The sequence below is a fragment of the Camelina sativa genome, chromosome 7 (genome assembly GCF_000633955.1).
Source record: "Camelina sativa cultivar DH55 chromosome 7, Cs, whole genome shotgun sequence".
In the NCBI taxonomy this organism is placed as follows: domain Eukaryota; kingdom Viridiplantae; phylum Streptophyta; class Magnoliopsida; order Brassicales; family Brassicaceae; genus Camelina; species Camelina sativa.
In genome coordinates this window covers 21,975,250-21,983,847 of record NC_025691.1, presented here as the reverse complement: position 1 = coordinate 21,983,847, position 8,598 = coordinate 21,975,250, and the positions used below count along the sequence as shown (strand labels likewise).

General features: G+C 34.6%; 2 long non-coding RNA genes across 3 annotated transcripts; both read right to left on the bottom strand.

Moving 5' to 3' along the window:
* On the bottom strand, positions 4,315–5,022 carry LOC104701906. Its single transcript, XR_753906.2, has 2 exons — positions 4,924–5,022; positions 4,315–4,821 (listed from the first exon to the last, which is right to left on the bottom strand). It is a non-coding gene; the product is annotated as an uncharacterized LOC104701906 (long non-coding RNA).
* LOC104701905 lies at positions 5,173–7,354 on the bottom strand. 2 transcript variants are annotated; one of them, XR_753904.2, is made up of 9 exons: positions 7,213–7,354; positions 6,839–6,890; positions 6,646–6,748; positions 6,451–6,495; positions 6,318–6,349; positions 6,130–6,228; positions 5,963–6,030; positions 5,787–5,863; positions 5,173–5,684 (listed from the first exon to the last, which is right to left on the bottom strand). It is a non-coding gene; the product is annotated as an uncharacterized LOC104701905 (long non-coding RNA). The 2 variants fall into 2 exon arrangements; XR_002032770.1 differs by having other exon boundaries at positions 5,824–5,863.

Here is an 8,598-nt window from a genome sequence, read left to right as displayed (position 1 = left end):
ACAGGTCATTGACTGAGACTAAGTTGAGTCCGAGGTATATGGGTTTGTTCAGAGTGATTGAGCGAGTTGTACCAGTGGCATATAGACTGGAGTTACCAGAGGTTATGTGTGCATTCCATAAGGTTTTCCGTGTGTCTATGTTGCGGAAGTGTCTCCGTGAGGATGACCAGTTGTTGGCTAAGATTCCTGAGGATTTTCAGCCTAACATGACTTTGGAGGCGAGACCAGTGAGGGTTCTCGAGAGGAGGATCAAGGAACTTCGGAAGAAGAAGATTCCTTTGATGAGAGTCCTTTGGGACTGTGATGGTGTTGAGGAGCAGACTTGGGAGCCTGAGGCGAGGATGAAGGCAAGGTTTAAAAAGTGGTATCATAAGCAAGCCGCGACTTGAGCTTGCCTAGCCTGGTCCCATCTATAATCCGTGGCTGGAGCGGGAATGGAGTATTCCAGCCCATCTCTCTTGTTTACTTGGTCGCTTGGGGTGGTTGGTTGTGCGACTAAGTAACAAGATGAGGTGGTGTTTGGGGTACAAAGTTTCCGCGAGGCAGTGTGTTGGAGGAAAGTTTCCTATTTTGGAAGTCCTTTAAATGGAAAGTTTCCAGAAGTGGAAAGTGTTAAAAATGGAAAGTTTTATGTGAGTTAGAATTTGTCCATTTTTAGTGGCGGAGAGCCTGGGAGAGGGCTTGTGTGACCTTAGTGGCAGACTTTTGAGTCATTGCGCCGTGTGCGGCGGTCTTTTGAGTTATTGTGTGGCCTTTGTGGCGGGCTGTTTAGCCATTGTGTGGCCTTTGTGGCGGGCTGTTTAGCCATTGTGTGGCCTTTGTGGTGGGCTGTTTAGCCATTGTGTGGACTTTGTGGAGGGCTGTTTAGCCATTGTGTGGCCTTTGTGGTGGGCTGTTTAGCCAGAGTGTAGCCTTTGTGGCGGGCTGTTTAGCCAGAGTGCCTGTTGAGGCGGTCTTTCGGGACAGATGGTCTTTGTGACGGTCTTTTGGGACGAGTGGCCTTGGTGGCGGTCCTTTTTAGGACATTTGTTTGACCTTGGTGGCGGTCCTGTTTAGGACATTTGTTTGGCCTTGGTGGCAGTCCTGTTTAGGACTTTTGTTTGGCCTTTGTGGCGGCCCTTGTGGCAGTGAGATGATCCATGTGTGGTCATGAGGTATTCTAGTGAGGAGATATGTGGTTAATAGGACATTGAGATGTCTTACGCGAGCCACGGGAAGGAAACCTGGATAGGGATAGGACTCAGACGTGTTTAGAATTGTTTGCTCGCGACTCTTGGGGGACTTTGGTTCTCCTAGTAATGCCATATTCGGAGACTTTGTGACTTGGGAGTATGGTTTGTATATCGACTTCAGATGACGATCCGGAGGCGCGCTGTAGGGTGACGACCCGAGAGACGAGTATTGGATTTTTCCTTATACAGTATGGGCATGCGGGTTTACGCCCGATGAGGAGCCAACATTATGGCATGCAGACTTAGGTCTGATGAGGAGCCAATAAAAAAAAAAAAAACTCAAGGTTTAGTCCTATGAGTAAAGGAAAGTCCAAAAGTCGAGAGCAAATAATGCCTGGAGCGTGAGTCTATCACATAGAGGTGACCTTCTGTAGATCAGTCGGAGGAGTGCGTGCCGTGGAGATGGTAGCACGGGAGTCCTTGGCTGAGTATTGTTTGAGATTCGAGGACAAATCTAAATTGGTGGGGGAGAATTTTAACATCCGCAAACCGAAATAGTGCCTCGGTCGATGCAAGGTTGTTTTCTGCGGACGAGTTTAACATAAACGCTGCGTTTTGGGTTAGGGAAAACCCTTAAGTCGTGTTTTTGTCTCATTCGATGAGTTCAGCCGTTTTTGAGAGAAAAGAAGGGAGAAAAAGTGTTCTTGAGTGTTCATGGTGTTTGGAGACATTTCCTGTAGAGATCTTGCTGGGATCGTTGTAGGAGCTTCCTAGGAGCGTGTTCTTGATTGTTTAAGGTTCAGAAACTTCTTGGCAAAGGTAAGTGCATGACCATGGCTTATCTAAGCTGGAGATTCTCTGATCTGTTTGTTTATGTGTTGTTAGGCCTGTTGGAATGTTGTATGAGGCGTTAGAAATCTTTCTTGTGGCTTGGGATCGATTCTTGTGTTTGCAGGAACGGAGATCCGGCGAGAAGCTTTGGGGAAAAACGATGCTCGGCATGTGCGTCGGTCGATGCACTATGTGCGTCGGTCGATGTAGTGCGAGGAAGGCGCGGCTTGACCTAGGAGCATCGGTCAATGCGATGTGGAGGCGTCGGTCGATGCAACTAGGATTTCCGCGTATTGTCGAGCATGCGTCGATCGATGCAAGTGGAAGCATCGGTCGATGCAAGTGAACCTTGTGTCGACCGATGCATACTTTGTGTCGGTCGATGCTTGTCCCTGTTGGTGTCGGTCGATGCAAGCCTTGTGTCGGTCGATGCAGAGTCTGGTTTGTTTGTTGATTGTTGCTTGATGGTTAGAGTATCTCTATTGCTTGTGTGTATAGCCCAGTAGATGGGAGGATTGCCTTACTGAGTGTTTATAAAATACTCATGCATTGCAATTTGTGTTTGTGATGCAGGTAAAGGCAAAGTGTGATCGTGGAATCAAGGCAATGAAGAGGAGGATGTTCTAGGGACTCGATTGGATGTTGTCTGGCATTGCTAGGTTGCTAGAGTTGGGTCTTTAGAACTTGCTAGGTTGCTGGTTCCTTGTTTCATGTTGTTTGATATTGGAGTATTGTTATATTTGATTATTGGTTTTTAGTTAGTGGATTATTGTTTGGTCAATGGTATATGTTATTTCCGCTGTTAGTTGTGCTTGTGGTTAGGTGGCTAGTGGGTATGAGAACACTAGTTGTAGTTTATTATTATTATTATTATTTATTATTTATCATAAAAAAAACCAGGTCAAGTCGTTTCATTAGCGATCGTTAAAAACTTGAATTATCAAATAAGAGAAAAAGCCGCAAAAAAATTAAAACTTTCTGAACCAAATGATTTAAATAAAACTGGCAAACGTGTCCAACCTATCTGCTAAGTCTGCCCCAAAAATATTTTTTTTTTGTTGAATAGTTTGTAATTTATTTGACACAAGCTTACACAAAATCATTTATCTTGCAAGAAACAAAAATATATATCAAAGAACATAGATATCAAATTATTTAAAATGTAAATCAGAAATAAAAGAGTGGAATATATAGAAAAAAAGAAAACATTAAACATTAAATATTTATCGAGTGTAAATATATATGATGCATTTTAGTAACAAACTTTGAAACAAATATAAAACATATAAAAAATCATATGTTAAAAAAATTAGGTCAGTTGTTGAAAAAAGGTTATAAAAAACAAAATAGAATAAAAAAAAGTTAACTAAAAAAACTATAAAACTCAATTGTACAAAAAGTCAAAAATGTTAAATAATGTGTATTTGAAAAAATTAGGTCAGTTGTTGAAAAAAGGTTATAAACAAACAAAATAGAATAAAAAAAACAGTTAATTAAAAGAACTATAAAACTCAATTGTACAAAAAATCAAAAACGTTAAATAATGTGTATCAAGGGTTGAGATAATATTTCTTTATATAGATGAATGAAAAAAATACTCGAGAAGTTAAGCTTCAACAAAAAAAATCTAAATGATTGGTAACTAAATTTCCAAGATTCTCAAAATAAAATGAATGGAATTATAACTTGTTAATTGGAACTATAACTGGTAAAATTTTAAAATAAAATTTCGGATATGATTTCAGCACAAATTGGTAATTGAAATTATAATTGGTAAGAATTAAATCTATTTTTAGAGAATTACTCAAGTTGATTTTTTTTTTGTATTATAAATCGGGATACAAATATAGCAATCTCTTTAAGATTTGTATCCCTACTTAATTACATTTCCATAATTTTCGTTTTGTTTAGTTACAAAAATATTTAATATATGGCAAAAATGTAATCCTTACATTTAAGCATAATAAATTATTAACCCATTTATTAATTTTATATAATAATAATATAGAGATGCTTTCTTTTAATCCATAGAATGAAATTAGTATGAGTTTGATACATTATAAAATTTATTTTGTCGTATTTATAATTACTTTTATTGTTATTTAGTTCATATAATCACTCGCAATTATACATATAATTTCTAATTTAAGTATGTAACATCGTTAATTTGACAAATAACCTTATATTCTTACCATAATTCTAAAGACTAAATATAGAAAATATAATTGTAAAAAAGAAACCAATTTAATCGAATCAAAACTTGTTGCAGATTGTCAAATCCTTTTTCTTGGTTTGAAAACAAAAAATTTAGTTCATCCAAAAATGTGCATTGTCGATTTGTTCAACAGAGAACATCACAATATACCCAACAAAAACATGTCACACAAATTGATTTTGTACACAAAATTAAAAACAAAGAACATAAGAAGAAACAACATGGATGTTATCTACCAAACTGACGATTCTATAAGATTCCATCTGGTTGCTAAAACTAAACAAACCTCAACTTATCCAATAACTAAGATTCTTAATAAAAAAAATCTTAATAGAAAAAATCATGTACTAACTGAGAGTAGATAGATATTTCAGATGTCGGTAAACCTTGATTCTTGCTACTGTTAGAAAGAAACAGTAGAGAAATGTGTTGAAATCTGATCAAAGAGAAGACATTACAAAATATGACATGTCTGGTTCTCATAAAGGATCATGTCTTCTTAGCTTGTTGTTAGCAGCTGCATGTTCACATACCAACTGAATGGATTATGGTGATATATTGTGACGAAGAATCCATCAATGTAGTAGAACTTAACATTCCCAACTACCAAAAAAGAAACATGTTTCACAAAATCTCAGCAGATTCCAACATATGAAAGTATAAAATCTCATAAAGTAAACTCTATAAAAAAAGGCAGTAGATTACCTAGAGCCCAATACTCATGCTTATGCAAGTGTTCAACCTTGTAGCAGCTTGCAGCAGAAAGATTTGCAATGAGCGACCTACAAAAAAAGGGAGACACGCCTCAATACAACTCAACNAATAACCTTATATTCTTACCATAATTCTAAAGACTAAATATAGAAAATATAATTGTAAAAAAGAAACCAATTTAATCGAATCAAAACTTGTTGCAGATTGTCAAATCTTTTTTATTGGTTTGAAAACAAAAAATTTAGTTCATCCAAAAATGTGCATTGTCGATTTGTTCAACAGAGAACATTACAATATACCCAACAAAAACATGTCACACAAATTGATTTTGTACACAAAATTAAAAACAAAGAACGTAAGAAGAAACAACATGGATGTTATCTACCAAACTGACGATTCTATAAGATTCCATCTGGTTGCTAAAACTAAACAAACCTCAACTTATCCAATAACTAAGATTCTTAATAAAAAAATTCTTAATAGAAAAAATCATGTACTAACTGAGAGTAGATAGATATTTCAGATGTCAGTAAACCTTGATTCTTGCTACTGTTAGAAAGAAACAGTAGAGAAATGTGTTGAAATCTGATCAAAGAGAAGACATTACAAAATATGACATGTCTGGTTCTCATAAAGGATCATGTCTTCTTAGCTTCTTGTTAGCAGCTGCATGTTCACATACCAACTGAATGGATTATGGTGATATATTGTGACGAAGAATCCATCAATGTAGTAGAACTTAGCATTCCCAACTACCAAAAAAGAAACATGTTTCACAAAATCTCAGCAGATTCCAACATATGAAAGTATAAAATCTCATAAAGTAAACTCTATAAAAAAAGGCAGTAGATTACCTAGAGCCCAATACTCATGCTTATGCAAGTGTTCAACCTTGTAGCAGCTTGCAGCAGAAAGATTTGCAATGAGCGACCTACAAAAAAAGGGAGACACGCCTCAATACAACTCAACAGAAGGACATCTTATTAAGAAAATAATCAAAAGCAAATATAAAGATTGATTGTAACCTAACCTTTCTCCACCAAGAACACAGACACGGCAAGTTCTGGTAGGTTTTGACTCATCTCCAAAAGAGTGGACCTGGATATAGAACAATAGGTAATAAACAGTTTATAGCACCTGTTGATATGGACTTAAATCAGAACCAAACACCAATAACTAAACCTAAAGAAGACTCACATTGACACCAGCTGCGGTAGCAACCTTCATTGCCTCTCCATATTTGTCCTTTCCAATGGATCCCATGTAACTGGTTGCCTAAAGAGTTTGAAGCATCCACTGCAGTAATCAAATAAATTGTAAGGTTAAGCAACAAAGGTACTAACATTTAAAAATATTTACGAGGATAAGGTTTAACAGTCATTTACCTGGGCCAGTTTGATTGAGTTATGGGTAGCACCTGAAAAAACGAAACCAAATCAAGAAGATATCACAAATTCTTCTAATAATGCATATAAACACTAAATATAGAATAACAGCGCAAGAAGATGATGAATTTACCTCCAGCAATGTATTCGATTGAACTTCTGCCTCATTTCATCGTACCTAAACAATACCAATTATGATGTGAATTAACAAAAGAGAATGTGAAAGGTAGCCATCTTAAAATCATGATGATGACCATCAAACTATTCCGATGGTTTAATATTCTTGTTTCTCATATAGTTACTCTGATCACGAAAGTCATATAATTACCAGCTCGATCAGGTGAAACCTTTCCTTCAATCATAAACGATTTTGCAGTATTATGAAGTTTTATTCTTCACCAAATGATCATACGTATATATAAACGTCAATCCTACAAAACCCAAAAACATGAAACTAAGAAGAAATAAAAATCTGGGAAATGAACAAAATAAGGTCTCATTAAAATACAAAAACAACTTACATCTTGTAAGCTTCCCAATTACTTTGTGCCATAGCTTCAGCCGAAGATCGAGCTATAAAAAAAGAGTATATCAATTGACTGAAATCTTCATGTTTAAGTAAGCAAAAATGATATAGGCTCAGAGTTTTTTTTTTTTCTTTCAATAAACAAACAAACATTAATGGTAAAATATGGTTTTGGGTTTTTGTTTCTTTTTTCTTTTAATTAAGTTTAGACTGAGTTTTATCATCTTATAATCGTATTGATGACCAGAGAAGAATCCAAAACCATTCTACATCAAGATTCAGAAACAAAATTCTAATTACACTTGGTTTTAATCATCAAACATAGATTTAAAATCTAAACTTAATTAAAAGATAAAAGAAACAAAATACCTTAGCATATACACGATGTTTGACCAAAATTCTTTGCCTTCTTCTCTTCCTCTTATCATCTCTTCGACTTTGTCGACAAAAAAGAAAAAAAATCTTTAACTCTCCATTTGGGAGAGACGGCGAGAGAGAGAGAGAGCATAGGCGAAAGAAAAATAAAATTTAGGTTTAGTACACTCAGTCAATTGAACGGTTCAGATTTATTCTCAAGAATATAATAAACGGCTGAGATTAAATGGTAAAATCAGGTCAGATTAATGGGTAAAAAAGATCCGCGTGTTTGTCCGATTTCAGAACCAATATAATTACGCTTTTATCTTTATCGCAAATAAATTATTTGGTCATAATTCCAATAGCATTTAATTATAATTTCTTACAAAACTAAGGTTACTTGATTAAAATGTTTTACGATTAATAGTAGGGATACCATAACAGTGCCCCACTGATTCCCCATATTTACTACAGTAGCATGTTACTTGAATTACATAGTCTTCCATGGGATGTATTATTTATAGCAGTAGCATGTTACTTAAATTACATAGACTTCCATCGGATGTATTATTTATAGCAGATGAATATAAGTATAGTTCATATGTCATTTTTTGTGGCATTTATAAATTTTGTCATCTCGTCTAAAATTTCATAAATTTATTATTTTCTTGGTACAAAAATACGATTAGATGAGGTTTACTTGTTATATTTACATTTAGTCGGTTATATTTGTTCTTAGGATTTAGTATTTGTTATAAAGTATGTATTTTAGAAAAAATCATTAATATAGACATTTTTAAATGTTTGAAAATGAAAAATTCATAAGATTTTAGCAAAACAGGCATATACGTAAAATTTGCCTAAAAATAGCATTTTCTATAAGAATCCCTTCAATCTATCTGAATATGATTTTTGGAATTCAAGAAGGATACGGTTAGTATTAGAGCGCATAACATACAACATATATGGCTAGTTTTACCAATTAATGTGATCATTATAAATTTATCAACTAATTGTAAACTACTGCTCTGATTGATTACAAGATTCTCTAAAAGTTTTATGTGTGATTTGCCTTGTTTTAAATACTCTTCATATCTAATCAAAGAAAACATTATACTGAATCGAACTAGCAGATAATATATCTATGTAAATTTTTGTTGTCAAACTAGAACAAAATGCCAATAGATCTACGTACGAATTATCTTCTACATATCTGTTTCTGCCCACATCCTTTCTTTCTACTACAGTTTATTAAAACAACTAGAATTAAACCCGTGCTAGAGCACAGGTTAACATTTATTTAATTTATTTTGTAATTTTTATTTAAAATGTTATATATATGATTGTTTTATTTGTTTAAATTTTTTTTTGCTCAAACACTATGCCATGAAATCACAT